A 25,408-nucleotide genomic window follows, 5' to 3' on the forward strand; every position below is an offset into this window, starting at 1 on the left:
CCCTCCCCACCCCCCACAAATTACTGTATTGTAAGTGTACGTGGAAAATGTTTAGGAATAAGACCAGCCAATGGAACGTAAAAGGAAAAGATGAAACTTGGGTCTGAATTAGGAGGAAATGACACTGGGGAAATGGAGGCCACAAGCTCCCTGGGGGGTTTAAAATAGATCAAAGTCTGGGCTATTTTTGTCTTTCTGGGGCGGAAAGCATTCAGGGGTGATGGTACTGACTTTTTGCCCAGAACACTTACTAAGGGCAAAGAGGCATCCTGGCACTGCTTTCTGTTGTCTAAACTGGTGGCCCCAACCACCAGGGCAGGGTCTGTTCAAAGACACTTCTCTTAAGGACTACAACATACCATTCTCTTAATCTGAGCTGCTTCTCACTGAGGGCCAACCTCATGTCAAGTATGGAATACACATTGTTTATTTAATCCGTACCAAAACTGCCAGGTCAGTATTAGTATGCCCACTTTATAGAGAAGACCACTGAGGCAGAGGGTGGATTAACAATGTGCCCATATCACATAACTAATAAGAGGCCAAACTGGACTATGCAGTCAGGGGTCACCCCTTTTCTCTCCTCTGGCTGCCTCGCCATCCCCTTTCATCTGGAAGGGTTGGGAGAGCATGGATGGGTGGCCAACATTCCTTACAGGAGGTGGAAAACATTCCCTCAGGTCACAGCTCTGCCTTTAAGTCTTGCTCCTTGTTCAAGCCCAGCCGCTCTGGAGGTTTCCTCTCTACTCTGGGCTGACCTGGCATTTCGACAACAATCTCTTTTAATAGTTCCTGCAGGGTGTGACCCGGGTCTGGTGGTTTGATCTTGCTCCAAATTAGAACTTCAGTCAATGGCAGTCCTGTTTTCTGGTGTACACAATTCTCGTGGATGACATCCATGGGTGGTGACATCATATTTATGTCCGATTTGCCTACTTGGGCAATCCTTTGTTCTTCCCCTTTAGTGTAATTTAGAATCCTAGACTTTAATTGTAGGACTTTTGTCTGACAGGCGGTGGTGGGGGTCAACGGTTGTCTTTAGATGGGGGTCATTTATGTGCTTATTAGCCAAATATACTCTAATTTATATGAACAGCATATATTTCTTTCCTTCTATCCCTGGATCTCCACATCCGTGGCAGTGAAGCTCGAGGCGGGGATAAGAACCTCCTGAACGCCCAGACTCCACGCCCATCCTTCTCCACCCCTATGTTCTCTGGGGAAGTTCATGGGAGTTCTTAGACCCAGAGTCTGGAACCATGGCTTTGAGTTCTAGCTCTGAGCCCCATTCGGTGTCTGACTTTGGGCAAATCATACTGTTCTCTGGGTCTTGGCTTCCCACCTATGAAACATAAGGGATAAAAGAGGTAATGTGTGAAAATGCTTTGTGAAGACCAGCAGCTGCAGGGGAATCTTCTGGAGGGCTTGAAAAACAGAACTCTCTGGGGACCACCCACAGAGTCTGACCCAGCGGAGCCTGAGAATCTGAGTTTCTAACAAGCCCCAGGATGCTGATGCTGCTGTTTCAGAGTCCACACCTGGCGAACGGCTGGCTAGGAGCAAACAGACACACTGTGAGAGATGCATTATGGTGACGCAGGGCAGGGTCTCGACGCCTCACCACCACCCACTCACTTTAGGGCCGTGTTTCCTCACCCCAGATAAGTATCATCTGCGGAACTCGTGCAAAAACAAAACAAAACAGATTCTCCTGCGCCGACCCAGACTTACCAACAAGTTCCAAGGGAGAGGCCTGGTAATCTGCATTGGAAGAAGCCCCCTGGCCAGTCTTATCATCAAGATGGTTGGGAAACATGGTAGCTTAACAGCTGGTTCTAGATGCAGAGGCTTTCTGCGAAAGCAAATGGTCCATGTCCCCTCCAAGTGGGGACGTGGCTAATAAGTGACAGCCTCTTTTCCACAAGGGAGAGGTGTCCCCAGCCTACCAGCAGATACCTTGTAAGGCATGCAAGCCAGACTTCAGGGGTTTCCGATGGCCTCAGGACAAGTGTCAGAGAAGGAAGAGGACCTGAGTGGACTTCAGTGTGGTCCTCATCACCAAAAGAAACCTGCCCAAAGCAGCACACTCATTCACTTTTACACAGGCAGCTATGTCCCATCTCCGGCCCCCAAAGTTCCCCACACCAAGGAGACAATAGCACGGCTTGAAGCGATGGTTGCCATCCTGGCTGCACATCACACTTGCCCTCCCCTGTATGTGTGGCCGAGCGCGGCCCCAGACCAATTACATCAGACACGTAAGAGGACATGCAGCATCACCGTGTGTGGTGCTCCACGGGTGACCAGTTTGCAGCTGGCCCTGCGTTAGAGGGAAGATGTGGGCACAGCTGGCACTCTCACAGCTGCACACCTTCCCAGGGTCTCACCCTTGGTCACCTGGCGTGCCCATCAAAAGACATGGTTACAGACCATATGGCATGTTCAACAAGAAGACTCTCCTTTAAAATAGGGACACCTGGGTGGCTTAGTCGGTTAAGCAAGCGTCTGACTTCGGCTGGGTCTTGATCTCGCGGTCCGTGAGTTCGAGCCCCGCGTCCGGCTCTGTGCTGACCGCTCAGAGCCTGGAGCCTGTTTTGGATTCTGTGTCTCCCTCTCTCTCTGCTCCTCCCCCGCTCGTGCTCTGTCTCTCTCTCTCTCAAAAATAAACATTAAAAAATTTTTTTAATAATAAAATAAAATAAAATAAAGCCCCATTAAGTGATGTCTTTAAGTTCTGATATTTTTGAAAAGATGCTCACCGTCACTAATCATTCGGGAAATGCAAATCAAAACCACTATGAGATACCCCCTCATGCCCATTAGGATGGCTACTAGCAAAACCGTTTTAAAGACAAGAAGAAGTGTTGGTGAGGATGTAGGGAAGTTGGAGCCCTTACGCGCTGTTGGTGGGAATGTCAAGTGATGCAGCCACTATGAAAAACCACATGGCAGCTCCTCAGAAAATTAGAGAGCCAATCTCACTTCCAGGCATATGCCCAAAAGAAATGAAAACAAGATCTTGAACAGCTATCTGCACACCCATGTGCATAGCAGCACTATTCATAATAGCCAAAAGGCGGAAACAACCCAAGTGTCCATGAATAGATGAACGGGTACAGAAAATATGATATATACACACCGTGGAATATTATTCAGCCTTAAAAAGGAAGGAAATTCTGACGCAGGCTACAACATGGATGAACCTTGAGGATATTATGTTAAGTGCAACAAGCCAGTCACAAAAAGACAAATACCGCATGATTCCACTTACATGAGGTACCTGGAGTTGTGAGATTCAGAGAGACAGAACGTAGAATGGGGGTTGCCAGGGCCTGAGGGGAGGCAGGAAGGGGGAGTTATCATTTAAGGGGTGCAGAGTTCCCGTCTGGGATGCTGAAAAAGTTCTGGAGATGGATGGTGGCGACTGTTACCCAACAGAATGAACACACTTAAGGCCACAGAATTGTACACACAAAAATGGTTAAGATGATGATTTTGTTTTTAAGTAGGTTCCACGCCCAACGTGGGGCTTGAACTCACGGCCCTGGGATCAGGAGTCACATGCTCTACCGACTGAGCCAGCCAGGAGCCTCAGTTAAGATGATAAATTTTACGTTAAATGTACTTAACCACAATTTTTTTAATGACATTTATTTAAAAAAAAATAACCTGCTCTTTTATGGAGATGACTAGGGTCTCCTCCACGATAAGGTGGATTTTATTTGAACCACGTGCCGAAGTCAGGACTAATGCTAAGGCAAGCGTGGCATGCATGTGTCAGTTTTCAAAACAGCTCCTACCAAAGGCACTAGAGAATCCAGGAGACATCCCATCCTCTTCCCAAACACAGAAACAACCTGCAAGGGAAAAATTGTAAGTGAAGAAAGTCTCAGAAGGTCATACATCAATGCCGGGCACATGTTTATATGATTGTGTTTTGCTCCGTCACCCCCGATGCTTTCATTCATTCGTTTACTCTTTCACTGTACAAACAATTGCCAGGCACTGGGACAGGAGGTACCCAGAGCACGGTCTCTACCTTGGTGAGCTCATGGCCCAGCAGGTCCTTTTGGGGAGAAGTGGGCCAGGGAGGGGCACGAAGGAAGAGGACAAGTAAGGGAGAACCGGAGAGAGGAGAGCCACGGAAGCTCCCACAGGCTGCAGTGGAACGATTGAAGGGAAACAGATGGAGAAAGTTCCCTGTGGAGCCTTGTCTGGGGACAAGGCTTCCAGGAGGCCTCAGGCTGTATCTGGTGCCCATCCCCCAGCACACAGGAGGGACCCAGCAAATGTCGTCTTATGACGTGTCAGAGCAGGGCTAATTTTTTTTTTTTAATTTTTTTAAGTGTTCATTTATTTTTGAGAGAGAGAGAGAGACAGAGTGTGAGCCAGGGAGGCTCCTCAGAGAGAGAGGGAGACACGGAATCTGAAGAAGTCTCCAGGCTCTGAGCTGAAGAAGTCTCCAGGCTCTGACACGGGGCTCGAACCCACGGACCGTGAGATCATGACCTGAACCGAAGTCGGACGCCCAACCGACTGAGCCACCTAGGCACCCCAGAGCAGGGCTAATTTTATGAGAAGCACAAAAATGCCACCTGATCTGGGCCTGGGAATGAGTTTGAAAAGCAGCCCAAGCTGCGCATGCCTCTTGGCCTGGGTGGAGGTCGGCGGGAGAGACAGAGGAGGCCCTGCCCACCCACCGTGGGGTGCTGGGAGGCCTCACTACCCATCCGAGACATTTCAGAGGGACAGCGCCTCTGCACAACTCTCTCTTCTCTAAGCCAGCGATGGATTGTTTTCATTTCATTCGGAATGAACAGCAAGACTAAACTGAGTCCAATTTCTGATCAGTGTCATTTCTCAGGCTTGCTCAGAGAAGACAAAATCCATTAAACTACCCGCCTGCTCCCCTATGAGAGGCACTGAGCTCCCCGTGGCAGCGAGATGGGAGCTCTTGAGGGTAAAGACTCATTTTATGTGGATCAGTGACTGGCTTATTGTAGGTGCTTAATAAATATTCAATCATAACAATCTTAATTACTGGATTACATCATGTCTGTCTTAGGGTGGGATATAAATAAATAATGTCATAATAATAATGAGGCTCTCACGGAGCGCTGCTCAGTTTGAGTTCCCACCACTTCGCAGGCGGTTTTAATAAATTTGGGTGGATTTCATATTTCATGAAGACATATCTGCTCACAGCAGGTAAGTGCTTCTGAAGATAAGCCTTATTTAGTATTAATGCCAGTAGGACACGTCCTGGTTTATGTCCTAGTCAAGGTTTAATTCAACACAACATGGCTCCCGGTTCTGCAAGTATTCGACGGTGTCCAGCAGCAAAGAGGGTGGCGGAGCTGGGGGTTCGGGGCCCTGGTTTTAGGGGAGACATTGAGACAGGCTAGCTCTGCTGCGATCAGCCATCCCTCTCCAACACCATCTAAACCATCCCCTGCTTAGAAAGCAATTGCAAACACCAAAATCTTCATCCTGACAGGTTAGGTAAAGGAGCGAAGTTACTGGATGGATGGTACGAGGCCGTGTGCCTTATCTGAAGGGGCAGCCTCAGCCCCAGCACCTCCTCCCACGCATGAATGCTACCCAGTGGTGCCCAATCTTCCGTTAAAAAGAACCAGAAATGCTGCTCTTGCCACAAAAATCTCCTGGTCTTTAAAAGCCACTGACCGGGGCGCCTGGGTGGCGCAGTCAGTTAAGCGTCCGACTTCAGCCAGGTCGCGATCTCGCGGTCCATGAGTTTGAGCCCCGCGTCAGGCTCTGGGCTGATGGCTCAGAGCCTGGAGCCTGTTCCCGATTCTGTGTCTCCCTCTCTCTCTGCCCCTCGCCCGTTCATGCTCTGTCTCTCTCTGTCCCAAAAATAAATAAATGTTAAAAGCCACTGACCGATCCAGATTCTGTTAAAACAAAACCCTCCCACAGCCTTCTGGGCCACATCCGGCCATGGGCCACTCTAGGTGAATCTGGGGCTTGGAGCTAAGAGCCAGGGATGTGCAAGCAAAGGTATATGCTGGTCATTCCACGAAGGTCAGGAAAGAGCCAGAAATCACCCACCTTAATTGTTGAGTACCTGAGGTCTGTACTAGCTCTGTCATCTTCTCTATCAGTCATGTGACTTCCATAAATCCCTAAGACCCTCCTCCCTCTGCTGGAAAGTGAAGGGTCACAAGGTGGCAGAGCCTTCCTCAAAGGGCTACACTAAGAACCAGCATCCCATAAAGTGATGGGGGAGCATTCTGCAGACCAGACAGCCCCACTGGTGCCAACAGAACGGTGACTAGTGGATGCCGGGAAGCTGTGAGAGAGTTCCCTGAAGTCTGGCCTCTGGAAGCCTCGGGAAGCTTCTGGAAACTTGTCTTGGGGATTTGGGATCTAAATGTCCCAGTTAGGGAAGCTGGAGGGGAAATGGTAACCTGCAAAGCCAGTCGTCTGAGAGTGCACAGATTGACCCTGTCCCCACCTTGCAAGTTGCTTGAGTCAGTCCCTGTCCCACTGTGGCTGTCTTCTTCCTTCTCTGTGCCCTAAAACTGGACAGGAGAATGCAAATGAACCTCCTCTGGTGGAGCTGAGGTGCCTGAATGAAGTCTTGGTGTCCTCTTCCCCCCCCCCCCAACAGGAAACTAGATTAAAAGTATATGAGCTGGGCTGCCCATCTGTGGTCGTGAGCACCCCCCACCTCCTTCCTGGGACCCTCTGCAGCAAAGGCAATGCCTTGGGGACTTTGGGATATGCAAGCGTCCAGGAAACAGTATCTGCCCCAGACACGGTCATCACATCACAGCACTGCCCGCAGGGGAGTGACCTCCCCAGCCCTTGGGAGAAAGTAGACAGCTACGGGCTTTCTAGAGAAACTCCTCCTGCACCGGGGTATTTTTAGCCCCACCATCCCATATAGCCATTCCAGGGGTGTTAACATCATGGGTGAAATTAGCCACTCACCTTTGCCAGGGGAAGGTGGCTCCAGCAAGGCTAGTGGGGTGGGGGAACTGAAGGTGCCCCACTAAAACTCTGGACTCAAGTTTCCTGCAAGTTGGTCCAACTATGATCTCTTGTCAAAAGTAGGAACAGGTTTTCTTCACCCTGCTGCAAATCATCTCAGTGAAAAATGCATTAGCGTGATTTTTAAAAAGAAAAAATCAACACACACATATTCCACTTATGAAACAGCATCTGTTGGCTTTAGGTATGTTTTATACTTAATGCTTAGTGATACATTACTGGGGAACTTTTTTTACATAGCTACCTTTTTACAGGGTTTTTTTTTTTTCTTTCCTTGAACATACACATTTTTACTTGGTTACTTAACAATCTACCATAAATACTTTCTTCTATTTTAAGCCTTCAATTTTTAAGCATAGGCTGAGCCAACCAAACTCTAAAAGTGAACATTTAATTGTTTCTGATGTTTTGTACACCTGCCAACATTTGTAGAGATGTTGGCCTTCTTGAAGCTACTTTATATCAAATAACCCTAAGTGAGGTTACCAGACAGACCGGAGTCTACGGGATGGGCCAGGCAGACCCAGGTGCCACCTCCTGTGCCACGTGGCCCCAGGGACAGTCTCAGATCTCACCCTGGCTCCCACAGAGCCTCCTGACTGCCGATTTCTCTGACTTCCCTGCAGCGTCTCTCTCCTTCCCCGGAGCTCCCACCTCCCCCCCCAACTCACCCTGACCCTCTCTTTCCACTTTTTCTCTCCTCCTTGCCCCAGAGAATTTTCTGTTTCTTTTTTTAATTATGGGACTTTCCAAATGTATACAAAAGTTCAAAAGATAGTATAGCAAATGCCCAACGCCAAAAATCATGTTTCACGTACTCTGACCCATGACCCCATATACTGCATTACTTAGAAGTAAGTCCCAGATACCATCTCATTTCGTTCATAAATATTAGTGCAGGTCTTGCTAAATAATAAAGCTTCGTTCTTTAACATACCATGGTCATGCCTAAAACATTACTGTAATCCCTGAATACCATCAAATACCCAGTCAACACTCAAAATTTTCAAGTTTTATGAATGTTTGCTGTATTTGTTGGAATCAGAATCCCAAATGAGTCTAAATGTGGCATTTAATTGGTGTGTCTTTTTAGTGTCCTTTAATCAAGTGATTCTACTTGCCTCGATTTCAATGGTTTAGGTGTAAAAGAAATTGGTCACTTGCCCTGTAGAGTTTTCTATACCCCAGATTTTTCTCTGTGCTTCCTCACGGTGTCATTTAATGATTTTCTCTGTGCCTGGTATTCCTTTAATCTGGTAGTTAAATCCAGAGTTAGAGACTTGTTCGGATTTAGGCTTGGGTTTTTTTTGGCAAGAATACTTTATGGGCAATATGTATTTTCTTTGGGGGCCCCATGGAAGATTGTCATCTTGACCTACTATTCTGCCAGGGGTTTGAAAATGATAATATTTAGTTCTACCCTTCCCTCCTTATTAGAGAAACTTTCCTTCATCCATCCTTTGGGTCCTTGAACTATTTTGTACAGCTCATACAGGAACGCCAGGTGAGGTACTCAACCCTGCTCCACTTTTCAAAAGAATAAAGCCACCCCCTACACTTGCCCAGGGGACCACGGAAGGTGGCTTGAGTTTTGTTTTTGTTTTGTTTTGTTTTGTTTTGTTTTTTTTCAGTATGATTATAGCTCCTGGGTTCAAGCAAATTCGGTATGTTTCAGCACATCGTGGTTTTCATTCTTACCGATAAACACACTGTGCCACTTTTCACTGGTGGGGACCAGTTCAAGTTGGCGCTGTGTTCTTTTGATATCCTCCCAGGGGGTTTCTTAGCCTGCCTGCTTTTCGGTGTGACAAGGAGTTTCATACTCTTTCTCCTATGTTTTCTGCCTCAGCTCAGAGAATGCTTGTTCTTTTTAATGAGAAATCACGTGTAGAGACAAAAATCTTGGTGCCAAGGAGACTCATTGCTATTATGCTAGCTACTATGTTACTGCCTTTTTATTAGGGAATACTTTTCTTTTTTAAGACAAAGTTGATATACTTTCCCTTTATATTGATCTCACATTTGATCTCTTTATAGTTTCTATATAGTTCTTGATAGTTACACGCTCTCTTCATATTGACATTCAAATATACAAGTACTGGGTCTTACTGGCCATTTTGATTTTATATTTGCATCTGTTTTCTCTAAAACAACTTGGCTTTCTAACGACATTAACATACTTACTAATTTGCTTTTTCCAGATCAATCTACCTATATTTTTGAGAACAGTTTGAGATTTTACTTTACAGTCAATTTGGTGTTAGTCTGTATCCTGATTATGGATGCTAAGTCAAATCAGTGTATTTTAAAGTCACTTGAAATAATTCCCCTCTGTGAAATCTTGCCACACCTACACATTAAGTTCATTTGTTTCACTTTGCTCTAATTTTTAGGGGCTGCCTTTTTTTTTTTTTTTAAGTGTTTGGACTGATCTAGCCTTATAATCTGTCAGGCACTTACATGGCCACGCATTAAATCTACCAAACAAGGTTAGACTCAGAGAAACCCAGCTCCTCCTCCCATTCCCAACCACCTGTGCCTTCCCTTCCCTGCAAGTAACTTTTCTGGGTCCTTATTTCCCCTATTGTTTTCCTTTAATATAAGCAAACACATATAAATACCCACACATTTGTATGCTCTTCTTTTTGAGTAGATGGATAGCGTACGATCCCGTGAGTCTTCCCCTTGCCCTGGGAACAATGGAGAGGTGCCCTGGTTCTTTCCCACAGCTGCACAGTGCTCCACTGCGAGGTGTAGCCCAGCTCTTGGTCCTCCACTCACCACCTCCTCACCCAGGCTCCCAGGTTTCTCAACAGGTGCCGAGCTGCTGTCCCTCTCCTGCCCAACCCGATCTAGCCAAGGGGATCAGAATGACGCCACAAGAGCGGCATCAGCCTGTTGTACTATCCGTGAGCAGTTACCAGCGCCCGGCTCTCGCATCCTCTTGTTAACTATTTGCAATGACCAGACTGGAGTTTGGAGAAGTCAAATCACAGGCCAAAGGGCACATGGCGGGTGTTGGTAGATCTGGGAATGGAACCTGCCTATCTCTGAGGCCAGAATCTACAATCTTAGCCACGCAGCTCCACAGACTCTCCTGGCTGTGCCTCCCCAAGTTCTGCCAAGTGCCGCCAAGCATCACAAAGATTACAAGGGGAAATAGGTGGCTGGATCTACCTGGCACCCAGGACTCACCTCCAAAGGCCTCCAGAGGGGCGGCAAGGTGGGTGGGAGCCCACCTAGGCTGAGTGCTGGAACCCCTGAATTCAATTCATCTCCTACTTATTTAACTCGTGTCTGAGCTCTCTTACCTGTCAACCTGCCCCGGGGATGCAGTGAGGATAAAGCTTCACCTTGAGTGGGAAGCCACTCAGAAGCAGCAGCTTCTGGAAAATCACCAGGAGCAACAGTGAGGAAGGGGCCTTGTTGTCCAGTAGCAGCTCCTTCTTCCCCAAGGATGGTCCTTGGACCAGCAGGGTAAGCACCACCTGGGAACTTGCTAGAAATACACACTCAGAGGGAGGGCGGGGCAATCTGTGCTTTCACCAGCCTGCCAGCTGACTTGAGAACCACTGCTCCAACCTCAAGTCAACACTCTGAGTTCTTACTGGTGGGGAGAGACACAAGGCAGTAATGGGCCCCCTTCCCTTCACTGCCCTCCCATTCATCCACTAGCACAGCTTAGGAGCAGGGGAGGAGAAGGCAGACAGAGTAAAAGTCCTCCTGGAGCTTGCATTAGACAGAACGTAAATCCATGACCAAAGAAGGAGATGGTCCTGTTAGGGATTAACGCCATGAAGGATATAAACAAAGTGGTGTCTTGGAGGATGACTGAGGCTAAGAGTGAGAGTCTTTAGATGGGATGGTCAGGAAAGGTCTGTCCGAGCAAGTGACACTTGAGCTGGCATTTGAACGGGGAGAAGGAGGCAGCCTTGTAAATATCAGGGACAGAGTGAGTGCTTCTAGCAGAGGATCAGCAGGTGCAAAGGCCCAGAGGCAGGATGGAGCTACATACATGAAGGGGAGCAAGGAGCCAGTATGGCTAGAACCAGACTGAGAGAAGAGGTGCTTATACTGGTCCCTCTCTGACGTCAGAACAATCTGACTTCTGGGTCAGAGATGGGTATGGAACCAAGAAACAAAGGCCTTCCTCCCCAGCTGCAGCTGGCAGACAGAGCAGGCAATGTCTGGGGGTGCAGAGCAGCAAAAGAGTGTACTTTGGCTTTGCACCCCAGCCCTGCCTTGAGATCCTCTCCCCTCATAGCCCGGCTGCTCTGTGTGATCCATCCACCACCTCTCTATACTGTAAGGAGAAGAAATTCTTCCGGGAGGCCCTGCTTCTATAGACACCTTAGTGATTATGGCCCCAGGAAAATACTCAGTCTGGGGAGACAGGGTGACCAGACTTTGAAACCAGCTCTGCCATCAATTATATAATTTGGGGCAAGGGACTTTTACCTCTTTGACTTTGTTCTGCATCTGGAAATGGAGACAGGAATGATTCCCGCCCCCCACTTCCAAGGGTTATTGTAAAAATTAAAATATACGCTGGCTAGGGGACAGTTAACCCAGTATCCAGTAGGTGCTTGGAAAATGACAGCTATCCCCATTTTTCTTCATCAGCAGAAAGTTTTCTTTCTTAAGGTTCAATATTTTACAGATAATGGCAGAACCAAATAATAATAATACTGGTGAACTATGAATACACATTTCTTGCTTAACTTCTGAGGGCAGAGCAACTGACGATGGAGAAATTCAGACATTTCCCCCTTGAGCACATCAGCCTGGCCTCATGGATGTAGGCGGCAGTGAGGGGTAGGGTCACAGCCAGGAGACAAGCAGCCCAGCACAGCCCGCTAGAGGTCCGGCGTGACCCACATGTGTCCTTTGAAATTTGCCAGTAGCCACGTTAAAAGAGTGAAAAGAAACATGTGAAAACGATCTTAATAATATTTTATTAAAGCCACAACATGCAGAGTATCATCATATCAGCCCAAGATTCAATACACCGTTCAACACAGAGCACTAGAAAGGAGATCTTTTACACTTTTTTAATTTTCTTTGGCATTGCTTTGGAAATCCAGGGTGCATTTACACACTTATAGCATGTCTCAGTTCGGACTAGCCAGGTTTCAAGTGCTCATTAGCCACATGGGCTTGGTGGTAGCTGACGCGGACAGAGTGGCTCAGGGGTCGGCACGTGGGACCTGTGAGCCAGTCTGTCCTGCCCGTGGTTTTGTGTAGTCTCATACGCTAAAAATGACTTTTGCCCATTTAAATGAAACAATCAAAACAAGAATATTTTATGATACGTGAAAAGGATATACAGTTCATATTTGTGTGTCCATAAATAAAGTTTTATTGGAACACAGCCACACCCATTTGTCTACAGATCATTTCTGACCACTTTCCATGGCCCAGCTCAGCGGTTGTGACAAAAACCATGTGACCTCTGCAGAGCTGAAAACATTTACTTTAGCCTTTTACAAAAAAAGTTTGTGGACCCATATGTTAGACAGTAGAGCACACCTCCAACTCCTCCTGACTCTAGACTGCCAGATCCTTCCGTGTGGAGAGGTGACTTACATAGACTCCAGAGGCACTGGCGGCCGACCTCTCAGCTAGGCCACCATGATTTTGTTGGTGTTTGGTAGCATTTTCATAAACTGGATTTACTTCATTTCACAGCACAGGTTCCATTTCTTACATTGAAATCTTTCACTGGAAACTCCTAAGCAAAGAATTCCGAGGGGAAGACCCTAAGGAGAGCCCCTCCGACTCTCCTTAGGACTCTCACAGGTGACTGTGATACCACCATCCTGGCACCGGGCTGGTTAGGCCAAGAGAGCAGTGGATGGGGTGGAGTGGGAGGAGAAGGGTAGGGTGTACCAGAAAGCCAGTGGACTGTTTTCCAGCTGTGGGCCATCAACAGGGTCTCCCTAAACACACGCCTCAATAAATCCAACCCCTCTGAGCTAGGCACCAGACATGCATTATCTTTTTTTTTTTTTTTTAATTTTTTTTCAACGTTTTTTATTTATTTTTGGGACAGAGAGAGACAGAGCATGAACGGGGGAGGGGCAGAGAGAGAGAGAGGGAGACACAGAATCGGAAACAGGCTCCAGGCTCCGAGCCATCAGCCCAGAGCCCGACGCGGGGCTCGAACTCACGGACCGCGAGATCGTGACCTGGCTGAAGTCGGACGCTTAACCGACTGCGCCACCCAGGCGCCCCTGGACATGCATTATCAAGTAACAACCCTTCACAAAGGAGCCAAGCCAGAGTTCCCGGTAAGAAAATCCATTCGAAAGGAGGGGTCTGAGTGCTCAGGCCCCTCAGCAGGTGAGCAGCTCAGTGGGGCCTGAGCTCCAGAAGTATGTTCCTTACAGTGACGACCCATCCTGCCATCAGCCCTGAGGATATACTTTCACTGTGCCAACACTGAGGCACAGAATCCCCTTGGTTCCCATAACAAATCAGTAGCTAAGGAGGTGCCCTGGCCAGACTTTGCTCTCTCACCAGAGAGAAGCAAGGAAAACAGGTGGATGGAAGGAAGCCATGTTCCCCGGACTTGGGCTGGGAGGGTGCTTGTGTTGGGGGCCCCCCCCCCCCCCCCCCCGCAACAGAGATATACAGACTGGACAGGCGGACAGACAAACCTTCATCTGCAACCTCAGTGCCAATGTTAGCTGAACGACATCCAGGATCTCTGCAAGTCTCAGTTTGCCCATCTGTAAAGAGCGAGTATGAACAGACATCACACTAGGAGAGCATGAGGATTTAGTGAAAGAACGCACAGGCAGTGCCTGGCACATTATGCGTGCTCAGGAAATACTGGTTTCCTCATCGTGTCTTTGCTTAGCTCTCTGGCAGGTAGCAGTCCCTGGGGATCGAACAAAATGGTGCCGGGCCCGGAGATAAAGAGTATACAGTGTATAGGTTCATTTGGGTGAAGACTCAAAACAGTGCAGGGCACCGAGGAAAGGTTTTATAAGTGTTATCTAACATTATTATCTTGTTGTTATCATTAAGCCCAGGAAACGCTCCACCCTTCTGAAGAAGTTTATTCGAACAACTCCTAAAGAAGGCTGAGAAGAGGCACCTGGGTGGGTCCGTCGGTTCAGCATCCGACTTCGGCTCAGGTCATGATCTCGCGGTTCGTGAGTTCAAGCCCCGTGTCGGGTTCTGTGCTGACAGCTCAGAGCCTGGAGCCTGCTTGGGATTCTGTGTCTCCCTCTCTCTCTCTGCCCTTCCCCTGCTCACCCTCTGTCTCTCTCTGTCTCAAAAATAAATAAACGTTAAAAAATCAAAAAAAAAAAAAGAAGAAGAAGAAGAAGAAGGCTGAGCACTAGTGAAGAAAACCTCCTGACAAGCGGTCCAGTATAACCACAATGGTGGAAGAAATGAGGGAGTTGCCTCATGCCATTTGCAGGGATGTGACTTCAAACACCCAGAACCAGAAATTCTGCACTGTCCTCATTAGCAGCTTTTGAACATTTCTGAATAACACAGAGGCAGACCAAAGTCATTTTGCTGCCGGGTTAGGTCAGTAAGCATCGTGTGTGTCCAGGCAAGAGCAAGGCCATTTTCATCCATGCAGTCAGGCAGCTGGGCACCTCCCACAATGTCCCAGAGGTTGTGCTGAGAGTGGGGGCCAACGACGTCACCGCAAGGATGGGATGCCGTAGCACGCTGCCTGAGGACAGCTTTATTTATGCTCTTGCAGAATGTACATGCAGGCCTTGTTTTTCTGGCTGATTAGGGAGCCAGCTCACATAGCGTCCGAGGTTCTACATTTAGAATTGTGTCTTCATTCACATTCTTTCCACGCAGCTCACGGCTCCTGGACTGGAAGAGAGTGGTTACTTTTGCCTGGGCCCGTCCCCTGGGAAGATGCCAGCTCACCTCGAGCTCCTGGTCCAGAGTTTGGGCTGAGTTCTCTGGCTGTGCTCTGGGCTGGGGTGGTCCACGCCGGTGTGCCCACCATGACCCGAACCAGATGTGGAATCCATGGCCCAGGGCAGGTAGGGCCCATTCTGGGAGAAATGGGATTCTACAGCGGTCAGCTGTGGTCAGGCTAGCCGGATGGGGCCCCCAGCCAAGCTCTGAGGGTTTCTGCTCCCAGCCCGGGCTCTTGCCAGGTCAACTGTGTTTTATTGTTCTCTCCTGACCCCTCCTGCTGACGCTAACAAAGCTGCCAGCCGCTGTCCTGCCCCCTGAAAGTTCCCTGGGTCACCCTCATGTCTTTCTTTTCTCAGGCAGCCACTTGAAGCAAACACCGCCAGGTCCTGCCACACTGCAAACCTCACCGCTTCTAAGACTCCAAACCAGACATGCGGTCATGCTGTCCACCTGGGAAGAATTAAAAGTAAGCTGGGGAAGAAACATGCTGAGAAGCGGGAGGAAAGCGGGTTAGGAAGACCAGGGCCCTGCTTTGCCTCCTGTTACTCACACCCCAAAGCAAACTCCCCCATAAAACGAGATTTCGTGATGCAGGCTTCCCTAAAATCTGGAACAAAATGATCTGGGTCATACACACATAGCGTGCGAACTGGCTGTGAATCGTGCTTGAATGTGTAATAGGGGGAAAAAAGGAACTAGAATGTCAAACCCATGATTATACAGGTATTGTTATTCACCACAAAACTCTGGTTTGTTTGTTTGTTTGTTTTTTTTAAGTCGATTTGAATTCTCTTTACAAAAATATAACAAGTAAGTGATGGTACGGGTGGTTGAAGGCATGACAAAATCGTCCCAAAAAATGATTAACATTTGAGAAGCTTTGCCGTATACAAGCGTATACATGTACACAAATTGATTTGATCTTCAACCCAACAGAACATAGGCAGTCTGTCCATCTTAAAGATGAATAAACTGAGGCACAGAGACGTTAAGGGATTTGGTTGGTGTCAAATAGCTGGGAAATACAAGGGGCCAGGGCTCTGAGTCTCTTGTGTTGTGCTGTGCTGTGTTGTTTCGTTTGCTTTGCTTTGGTTTTAATGCTGGCTCACATTTCAAGTTGATTCTTTTCATTGGCCAGGTTGTCTAGTGTTGGTTTTGGCAAGCGGGGGAGGCGGGTGGGGCGGGTAAAATCAAGGGGCTCGCTTTGAGTCTCCCTTAAGCCATCTCTGAATACTGATCAGTGAGCAGGTGTCCCTGCAGTCGGGTCCTAAGTCCCCAGGGCAAAAGGCAAGTAAGTTTTAAGGCTCTAGGGAGGAAAGGGGGCTGGATAACCCTGCTGTTAGTGGTCAGACCCCTCCACCTGCAGGGCAACCAAGTCTTTCGGACTTGGTTCCAACTGACGTTCACAGACCCAGGTCCCTGTGACCCTGGCCACCAGCAGATTCAAGGCTGGAGGTGGTGCCAGGCCCTGAGTTAGGGCTGGGACAGAGGTTGCTGGCTGTGAGGAGCCCACAGGGGCGGGGTGGACGGGAGGCAGTCCACAAATAGATACAGAGATACAGTGTGGTGCAGACTTTCGGGGGCTTTGAGCACCTCAAATAGCGGGGCACCTGGTGGGGACCAGCCCCTGGGGTTTCCCAGTCCACAGGCAGGGGAGCACGAAAAAACGCTCTTGAAAAGAAAGACAAGAGCTCTTGCTTTAAATCCTAACAGTGAGCAGACTGTCACAGGGCCAACTTGGGGAGGGTAAGGGAAGGGGAGGGCTCCCAGGTGTTGGAACGGCATGAACAAATGCAAAGGGGTTGGAAGATGTCTGGGGGTCTGCAGGCAGTTTGGAGAGCAGGGAACCCCGGGCCAAGACTGAAGGTGGCCATTGGGCCAGCCCCTCCCAGAGACGGAGAAGGGGAGCTCTCAGCTGCAGAACGAGACCCATCCACCAGCACTTGGACCCTACACGCCACGAGGCCTGCCCCGGCCAGGCTCACCAAGTGGGCACTTACCTTGCCTCTTCCCTGATTATTTCCCATCCTTCTGAAACTCTCACCCTGAAATCCCAGCCTGGCCGTCCCCCAGCCTGCAGCTGGGCGTGTTATTTTGCTCCAAAAGCACAGCAGAGCGCGGCTCCTTACTCGAGGAATGCAGGCTGCGGTCCTCCGAGGCGATGATGAAACGGGCTATTTCTGCCCCCGGGACATCAGCAGGCCTCCGGGCGCTGGCTCCAAGGCTCACACTATCGTGTTTTTAACGTTTCCCTAGACAAATGTTTTCCTTCGCACCCTGGGATCTTTGTATTTGAACCTGGGTGCTGAAATAGCTTTAGAAATCATTCTGGATTGAAGTTCGAATCATGGTTAGGGTCCAGCTCAGCGGCAAGCAATTTCTCACTCCCCAAGTTATCTATTACCAGTGGCCGATCTGGATGTAAAAATAGCTGGTGAGGCTGTTTGTTTAATCTGACTGTTACCTGACACCACGCGGGTGTTGCTGTGCGGACTGTTTGCCTCCTTCCCCACCAAGAACACCATTTGGTTTCCCCCGGCTGGGTCTCTATGTAGGCACACTTCATGAACTTCCAGTGGCTGGACAACTTCTGGCCACTGATTTTCCTCAGGTGGGCAGGTTTGTGAAAAAGATAAGAGGTCTGGGTCTTGCATCCGTGGCCCTCTCGTCTTTGGGCAGCCAGCGAACGAGGGAAGAAGTTCCGGCTGCCGGGCAGAGCCGGGCTGCTGGAAGAGTCAGGGTTGTCCCCCGTTCCTGGGGAGGCCGGAGAGCGAGCAGCTGGGACACGCGGAGAGCGGAAGGTAGGGCGCAGACACTTGTGTGGTTTCTCGGCGTGGGCAGGGAGGCTCACGCTCCCCGCAGCAGGGACATTTGCTCTGGGCCACCGGCACCGTCGGGGCTGGAGCTCTGTGTCCGGGCACCAGGCAGGGCGGTGTGAGTGGGAAGGGCACGCTGGGGGCTGAGGTTCTCAGCAGGGTGCTGGATTTCCGTGTGGACCATGAGGGGTACACCGTTCAGGGTGCAGATGGATGTGTGTGACTTCGTCCTTACGTGCGTGTGTCTGGGCACTTTGCTCTCGCAGGGTTGAGCAGGCACAAGCCTGTGGATGAACCCAGGTCGTGCGTTGCCAGGACGAGTGTGCACTGGGACGTTTCTGGCCCGTGGACTCTGAGAGTATGTGTCTCCCGAACGTGGAAACCCCCACAGTGTTCTCCCACACCCTGGGGGTCCTCGACCAGACTCACGCTTGGCCATGTTTAAAGTCATATCTCTCTTTTCTCCGGAAGAAGAATTGATCGCTGAGGAGAGTAAATACTGAATCTGTGTGGAAAACTAGACAGCCTTCAAAAATTATTAATTAGGGGCGCCTGGGTGGCTCAGTCGGTTAAGCGTCCAACTTCAGCTGAGGTCATGATCTCACGGTTTGTGAGTTCGAGCCCCAAGTCGGGCTCTGCGCTGACAGCTCAGCTCCAAATCTGGAGCCTGCTTCAGATTCTGTGTCTTCCTCTCTCTCTGACCCTCCCCCACTCACACTCTGTGTCTGTCTGTCTCTCTCTCAAGAATAAATAAACATTAAATTTTTTTTTAATTATTATTTAGGATTATAACCCCCTCCCATGGATGTTGATCATGGATGAGGCCATGTATATGGGGGGGGGGGTTGGAGGCAGGCACGGAATATATGAGAAATCTTTATACCTTTCACTAAATTGCTCAGTTTTGCTGTTAACCTAAAACTCCTCTAGTAAATACAAGTTATTTTTTGAAACTAAATTATAGGCCATTTCTCTCAATGCATCTAACCCAATTATAATGAACTCTATTTGAAGTAATAGTTTTAAAGACTATAAGTATAAGAATCCTGGAAAGTAGATTAAACACACGTTTAATTTGCCAGCATTCCAGCTTCCTGTACAACAGTGGTTGGTAAACCACGGCTGTGGGCCAGACACCTGGTTTGTAAATAAAGTTTTATTGGCACACAGCCACACTTGTTCATTTCCATTTTGCCCATGGCTACCAAGGCTGAGGCCATATGGCCAGCAACGAGGAAAACATTTACTACGCAGCCCTTTACAGAAAAAGTTTGCTGACCCCTGCTGTATGAGAACACTCCTGAGATGGGCTGATCTGGTACCCACACCAAAAAAAAAAAGGAGGGAAATTTCCAGCTGTTAAAACAGCCTGTAAGCTGGACCGACCCTTCAGGACCAGTGGCCAGCTCTGGAGCCCCAGCCCCTCCTCAGGGCTGGTTTTTCCAGTCTGGCTGGTAAAGAAAATGTTCAGTTTACCATTGGGAGGTTAGCTTTGCTGTGGAGTGTGGCCTGGGCTGAGCAGGGCAGATTGTGCTTATCAGGATGGTTTATAAATAGACACCTCCGGGTGACCCGAGTCCAGCGTGTTTCTGCCCCTGGGTCTTTGGGAGGAGAACAATCATGCCTGCTGTTTGGTGACCAGAAGCCAGTTGGGATGGGAGCAACTGTGTCTACTGGGAGGAAGAGGGCTGGTGGGATGTTGGGTCCTGGAAACAGGGGCTTGGATCCCCTGGAAACCTGGGGAGAGGGGGTGTGGGGAGGAGGCAGGGAAGGCTACAGAAGGCTACCAGTCCTCAGAAGGTGAATGCACCCACCTCGGTGTCTTTTCACCAGTGTGCAGGCAAGTGTCTTGGCATCTTCTGCTTCTTTGTTCCGGACCCTAAAGAAGCCTTAGAGACCCTTACAGAAAGGGGAAACCCCGAGTCTGGAAATAGCCCTTTTCCTCCAGCTTATGCCAGAAATCTCAGTAACTGAAACCTGCCAGCCAGTGGAGACAGGGCTGGGCCATCTTCCTCACTGGCTCTTGGGATTTCACTCCGTCTGCGCAGGGTTGCTGGAGAGATGCAGAGGGCTTCAAGAGAAAGGTGGCTCTCACGGAGACATCAGAGCTGACATTTCCCAACAGGTTACAGAGGGTCTTGGTTTTATTTCCATTTGAGGGTTTAAACCACATTTCACCGAAGCCAGCCAATCTGTAACCCTACAACTCGATTGTATGTTTCATTCAGTGGGTTGAGAGGACCCCAAATACCTCTTCATTTCTACTTGGTTCCCAGGGGTTGCACAAGCTAGTGAGGACAAATGGAGGGGGAGAGGACAGGGGATCCGTCAAGGTACGTGGAGAACGTGGAGCACCGCTGAGATGTGTCACCCGCAACGTAAGTCATCGGTATCATTAGGGCGCGTTCCCTGGAGGGGGCTGCACGTCTCCTGTTCAAGGTGGAGGCAAAGCAGTTGTCGGCTGACCTCGGTTCTCAGGTGGGAGACAGAAGACCGCTTGGTGCCCAGTGCATTCCTTTCCAAGCCTGCATCCGTCAGCCTTGGAGAGCTTGACGGCAGTCAGAATGTTTGGGAATCTGACAGCAAGAGGGTCAACCAATTGTGGCTTTCTCCCCAGGACTTGACAGACAGACCTCCCTTTCCTAGTAGGAAAGGACAAGGGACCTTTCTGGACCACGGCACGTGAAAGTGAGGACACCTTCCCTGTGTCCTCTGTTCTCTGCGTGGTCGTCCCTTAAGGCTCTGGCCCAGAGAGGATGAGCACAGTGCAGGCGCCTAGGGCCTAGAAGAGCTTCCAAATCCCACAGAGATGCCTGCAAGAGCCCGGGGGCTCCACAGCCTGGATGCTGGTGCCTGCCTCAGTTGGCCCCTTCTGTCCCTCAGGAGCCCCTTCCAGGATGGGCTTGAGCTTACGCAAGGCTACAAGGCTGAGCTAACGGAGGGATTGCAAGCCTTCACCTGAAGCTGACGGAAGGCAAGGGGGAGAGGAAACCGAGACTTGCTTGAGTGGCCCAGTGCTTTCCGCACTCCCTGCTGACTGTGGGGGCTCGTTTCAGGCCTCGTGCCCCTGAGCCCCGCCTGCGACAGCCAGGTCATGCTGGAGCCTCCCCTTGGTCTGCCATCTCCTGGGGCAGCCTGGCCACATGCAGGACCACTAGCTGGTCCCTCACCTGGCCCTGTCGGCCCTTCTCTGAGGCAGATCAAGCCTAAAGGCCGCGGAGGTCAAGGGGTCAGAATTCAAACCCGCTGGGCTAAACCCGCCAGCTGTGAACGACTTCTCTCCCTGGGCGCCCACCATTTTCATCCCTCCCACGTGCAAAGCACTTACAAAGATTGTCCGGGTTTTACTGCCAAGGTCGCCCAGTATGGTAGGTTTCAGGATCCCCTTCGCAAAGCTTAGAGAGGCTCAGTAACTTGTCCCAGGATGCACAGCTAATAAGGTGCTGAGATGCAAACCTGGGACCCGAGTCCAAAGCCCATGTCTTTTCCACATCCAAATGAGTCTCTATGAGGAGGCCAGTCCACTTACCAGAGTCAAAACCTTCCTCAGAGAAGCCCTGCAGCCCAGACAGGCTCCTCCCGTAGAGCCTCAGAAGTTCCCTGCTACTCAGAGCAGCCCTGCCGGAGGTGCTCAGCAGGAGCTTTGGGGTGGGGCAAATCTAGATTCAGTCTGGCTCCACCTTTCTTAGCAAGCCCCTGGGCCTCAACTTCCTCCTCTGTAAAATGGGACTACCAACCAATGGGAACCCATCTCAAAGGCTCCTTCGTGCATTCACTGAGCAAACGTATGAAAAGTACCAGGCGCACAATAAATACGACGACTGTTTCCGCAACGGCCCTCTTTGCCAATTTGTTTCTCTCCTGCTTAAACTGCAACTTGGATCTTTTCCTTCCAGAGGTCACGAAAGAGAAACCCCAATGAATCAGGGCTCAGCTGATTCATGTTCATTGCTCAGCTGTAGAGCAGCTGGCACCATGGAGGACTGACCCATCCTCACAGTGACCACTGGACATTCACACGTCATTATTACCTTCCCTCTCGTACCAAATTGTGTCCTGGGTCTGTGCACCTTTTAGCACGTGGGGGGTGGAGGACTCAGCCCCAGAGGGAAGTGATGTTCCCACCCACACGGCAACGTGGGCAGCATCTGGACCACTCCGTGCACACCATCATCAGCCAGGACGCCCTGCTCTGCCCCACCAGCCCCTCCCGAGGGGGAGAAAGGAGGTTAAAACTTTACTTGATTTTACCTAATGTAAATTTACCTCATCTTAATTTAAATCTCAAGGGCAAGGGCGGGAGTCCAAATTGTCATTGAGCGTGGAAGGTTTCCCCAAATTGCTTTGGGGGCCTGCCCAGGAGCTGCAGACGCGCTGTTTAAGGGGAACACCCTACAAGCGCCAATGCTGTGCAAGGTCAGCCAAGATCCAGTCTAAGAGTGAAGGAGCGGAGTGGTCTACTAAGGCAGAGAAACCAGGCAGAGAGAGCACACCTGGGGGTGGATCCCAGGACAGGGAAGCCCCCTGGGCACACTGGTCAGTCACTGCCTTGCTTCTCTCTCCCTTTTACGTTGGGGAAAGGCAGTGTTGTCCTAGTGACCACCATGTCCCGGCCCTAGGTTAGGCAGGATGCGTGGTGGGGGTGATAGCGACATTTACAGATCGTGCCTAGCTGCCAGCCACCTCACAGACGTGAATTCACTGGGTCCTCACAACGACCCCAGGAGGCAAGTACTACTGTTAGTTTCATTTTACAGATGAGGAAACTGAGGCACAAACAGGGTTTATAATTTGCGGAGGGCCACTCACAGCTGCCATAACCAGGAGCCATGTCCAAGGGGGCCTGGCATCAGTGTCTGCCCTTCCCATTATGTTATACTGCCCCCCTCTGGAGATTAGAAATGATGCCAGCTGGCATTTAGTGAGCACCTACTATGTGCTTTACACACACGTGTTCATTTAACGCACTCGGCAATCCTGTTGGCGGGTGTTACGCAGTGGTAGATAGGGGATTCCTTCTCTGTGCTTTCAAAAGCCCAAGATCTCAGTGGCGGTAGCTTCCATGTATTGAGTCCTTATGCTGCGTAAGTGTCCTCGGGCCTCCTGATATGTTTTCACCCCCGCCCTTCACAACCACCCGGTGAGGTAGCTGTTGTTGCAGATGAAGGATCGGAGGCTCAGAGAGGGGAGGTAACTTGTCGAGGTCACACAGGACTAGGAAAGGGGGGCCCTGGTCTGACTCTCAATCTCGGGCACTTTCCACCACCCTCTGCTGTGTGCCCAGGTGGGACCCGGGTGGGTGCTCACACACATACACACTGGCAGCCAAAGCTTTCTCGCGGCTGCCTGCATGCAAGCCCCGCCTGGTGAGACCTCTTTCCTTCCATCTCCTGGACGGGCAGCTCACACTCACCTCTTCCTGCTCTCCCCTCACAGGGGATGGTCCCTTGAGGAGGGCAGTGTTTCTGATTCATCTCTGCACCCCACACAGGCACAGCCTCCCCAGAGCCGGGCCTAGAGCGAGGCATACGCAGTCCAAACCTCAGGGGTTGACACCCATGTGGCCCAAGTGGCCCAAGAGCTATGACTTAGCAACACAAGCTCCCAGAAAGGAGCACAGCCTCCAGCTTAGGGCAGCGGTGCCCCTAGTGTGGTCCCAAGACCAGCAGCACCAGCATCCCCAGTGCCCCACCGCCACCCCCACCTCCCGAGTCGACATCTCCCGGGTGGGGCCCAGCACTCCAACAAGCCTTCTGGGGCCCTGAGAAGGACCCCTGCCTTAGGGAAGGAAAGGGGACAAGGTCCCCACGTTGTTCTCAAACATGGTAGGAAATGCTCCAAGAAGCTGATCTTTTCACATCGACTGGAGCTGTGGTTTTAAATAACTTTGTCTGAAGAACATTCTTCAGGGTTCATGTTTAGAAGGGTAACCTGGGTGGCCACATCTGAATTCTTTTTCTTGCCACTGTAAAGCATCCCATGAGGGATTCCATGAAGAAGGCGGGGTGGTTGTCAGTCCCTCATGGCAAGGAAGTTGTCTCTCCTTCCCTGGAGGAGCGGGGCTCTCCACTGCCACGCCCCTGGGAGAAAGGACAGCTGTCATCTACCAAACAGGCGTCTGCCATCTACTTCCAACCTCCAGCAGGAAGCGAGAAGGCCAGGGACAGCCAGGCTCTGGTGTGCGTGTATATGTGTGTGTGTGTGCGTGCGCATGGGGTTTAGGGGTTTAGGAATTCCTGGGTTTAAGACTTCCTGATTCTCCAGGCAAGGCCCCTCCCCGATCCCATAAAGTCATGCCTTCCTGGCTGTGCAGACACAGGGAATATGGCACCCTCCAGTATGCTCCCTGAAGGACAGCCAGGTCTAGCTTTGCCAAAGCAGATGCTCCCTGATGGGAAGAGGAGGGCCATAGAAGGTAGAAGAGAAGGTGCTAAGAGAGAAGCTTGCTGCCACTCCCCACCCTGCATGGACACCATGGCAGATGGAGGCCCCCAGAAACCCAAAGACTCTCTCTGCCTTGGCTGCATAGGAAGGGCAGAGTCAGGTAGCACAGACACCTGAGTCTGAATCCCAACTCTGGTGCTCTCTCGCTGTGTGACCTTGAGCAAGTTCCTCAACCTCTCTGACCCTCAATTTTCCCACCTCAGATTCCTTTGGCGTGAACCCTGCCTAGCTTGCCTCTGGTTGTGACCACTGAGCAAGACCGTGGATACCAAGTGTGTGGTGGGTAGCAGGAGCTGCATAAATGGGGCAGATGCCTGGAACTGTCCAGCAGGGTGCTGATGCTCACAGAAGGCTCTCCCAGCTCTGCTTCTCTGCCTCTGCCACCCAGCCCCATGGCTCCAATTTACAGATGGGTGAACGCTGCAGCACCCCTGACCCCATGGTCTGGGTGCCCTGCCCAGAACCTCCTCTCCTGCCCAAACCTGGAATGCTCCAGGGATGCTTTCATGGGGTGCCCTCTCCCAAATTTCCTGGTTCTCTTCCCAGGGGCTGGAGACAGGATGGGTGCCAAGGGACACCCTCCTCCCAACAAATCCAAGTGTTTTTTCCTCTGGGAGCCGCTGAAGGGGCCTCCTCTCTGGACAAGGCCCCCCAAGGTGGAGTTCAGGTTATTGGGTATAATCAGGTTATTGGTGTGCCTGACTCCACAGCTCATAACAAGAGAGCCATGCTTGACAGTAAGGGGCACGGCAGGCTTTCACAGCCTTTGCACCATACACAGAATCTCAGGTGTGATGGGGTGCTGGCAATAGGACATCCTGTGACCCAAGGTCGTGAGATGAGCTCCTAGGAGACCTGAGGGCAAGAACCAGGAGAGTGGGGGCTGCGGATGGCCAAGGGTGGGATGGTCCTGAGCAGAACTCCTCAGCCTCCATGAAGCATTTCAGAAGCTCCTGGAGGAACCCCTTTAAATGCCGGTTGTAGGCACCCCCTCCTTCCCAGCAGCCTTGGGTTCAAACCCCACACCCTCAGGCAGTAAACCCCTCTAGACTCCAGGTTCCTCCTCTGTAAGGAACAAGAGTAATTGCCGCTTTTCAAGGTTGTTGCAAATATTAATTACATAATAATAAACATTAATCAATAATATTGGGGTATATGAAGTACTTGTCCTATGCCAGGCACTTAGTACAGGGGGATGTCTCTCATTCATTGATTCATTTGCTCCTTTGACA

The 25,408-nt window shown here is 50.3% G+C and overlaps 1 protein-coding gene and 1 non-coding gene across 7 annotated transcripts in view; one reads left to right on the forward strand and one right to left on the reverse strand.

The window, feature by feature from the left end:
- Nucleotides 1-3,515: 3,515 nt before the first annotated feature.
- Nucleotides 3,516-3,588, reverse strand: TRNAR-CCU (transfer RNA arginine (anticodon CCU)). The gene has a single exon. It is a non-coding gene; the product is annotated as a tRNA-Arg (tRNA).
- An 11,684-nt stretch (nt 3,589-15,272) lies between these two features.
- CUNH10orf71 (chromosome unknown C10orf71 homolog) overlaps nt 15,273-25,408 on the forward strand; it is a 29,463-nt gene continuing 19,327 nt past the window's right edge. For 4 of the 6 annotated variants that reach the window (XR_005793535.1, XM_040485708.1, XM_040485711.1 and 1 more), the window contains exon 1: nt 17,316-17,717. The gene's annotated coding sequence lies outside the window, so the exon portion shown is untranslated. Of the gene's footprint in view, nt 15,383-17,315; nt 17,718-20,008; nt 20,111-25,408 lie in introns of those variants that run through there. The other 2 variants (XM_040485713.1, XM_040485709.1) reach the window with 2 other exon arrangements.

This window comes from Herpailurus yagouaroundi, unplaced genomic scaffold, assembly GCF_014898765.1.
Source record: "Herpailurus yagouaroundi ecotype Mexico unplaced genomic scaffold, PumYag 163, whole genome shotgun sequence".
NCBI lineage: Eukaryota > Metazoa > Chordata > Mammalia > Carnivora > Felidae > Herpailurus > Herpailurus yagouaroundi.